The following is a 1244-nucleotide window of genomic DNA, read 5'->3' on the forward strand; positions in this document are numbered from 1 at the left end:
GTGTGGGTGTGGTGTGACCTCCCATGAACCATGCTATTCTCTAGTAAGCGAGGCTGTCCAATCACGTCAGTCTAGCATGTTTGGCGAAAAGTCTTGGCGTGGACTTGGGTATACACAACTGTGTTCCACTTTTGGCCTCTGACTTCTTCTTCACTGTCTTTAGTCCTCGCTTGCTTTATCGCTGTGGCACACAACATCACAAATAAATCAATGGACCTTATTTTGTCATGTACACAGTTTACAGCAGGAATAAACGGTTGCAGCGAAATGTCTACTTGCCGCTCGCCTTGATACCATCACCACAGCACACACACACACATAGCACCACACACACACACACACACACACACCAACACACACACACCACACATCACACACAACTACACACAACACACACACATCACACACCCACACAAACATCACACACACACACACACAGAGGATTAAACATTTGTTGTTGGTTTCTTGCCTTCTACAGTCTATTTATGTGAAAGTTGCAGTGAATGACCTTGTTACGTAACCTTCGGTCTGGCAGGAAATACATTTGGTACGTAGGGGTTCGGGTCGCTCCTGGGCGTGCCGGGAGGCCAGCTCTGTAGCTGTACCACGTTCACAATCAGTGGCTGGTCACCTTGTCATACCAGCCAAAAATTGAACCTGAACACACACATGGAATAACACACACTACATGATCAGTAAGGAGACAATCTTAAAGTCCATCTTAAAAGGCATGATGTTGGCTACAGATATATACAATTTATAACTGGGTGGTTCGAGCCCTGAAATGATTATTGGCTGACAAGCCATGGTATCAGACCGTATCCATGAATATTGACAAACCTAAATTTTTTACTGCTCTAATTATGTTGGTAACCAGTTTTTATAATAGAATAAGTTACCTCGGGAGTTTGTGGTAATATGGCCAATATCCCACGGCTAAGGGCTGTTCTTAGAACACAACGCAATGCGGAGTGCCCGGATACGCCTTAGCGGTGGTATGGATTGGGCCGTATACCACACGCGATCGGGCCTTATTGGTTAAATATAACAGCCCCAATATCTTGCACTGATGATACATGACATAATACATGGAATCCTTTGGTATGGACTCACTAAGTTGTGGGGCAGTAACTGAAAACACACACAAAACACATACAGAACAACACACAACACGACAACACAAGAGCACACACACACACACACACCACACACACACACACCACACACACACACACACACACACA

The 1244-nt window shown here is 44.9% G+C and overlaps 1 pseudogene; it reads right to left on the reverse strand.

The window, feature by feature from the left end:
• LOC111951711 (regulating synaptic membrane exocytosis protein 1-like) overlaps nucleotides 1–1244 on the reverse strand; it is an 80028-nt pseudogene that overhangs the window by 25377 nt on the left and 53407 nt on the right.

The sequence above is a fragment of the Salvelinus sp. IW2-2015 genome, linkage group LG25, assembly GCF_002910315.2.
Source record: "Salvelinus sp. IW2-2015 linkage group LG25, ASM291031v2, whole genome shotgun sequence".
Lineage (NCBI taxonomy): Eukaryota > Metazoa > Chordata > Actinopteri > Salmoniformes > Salmonidae > Salvelinus > Salvelinus sp. IW2-2015.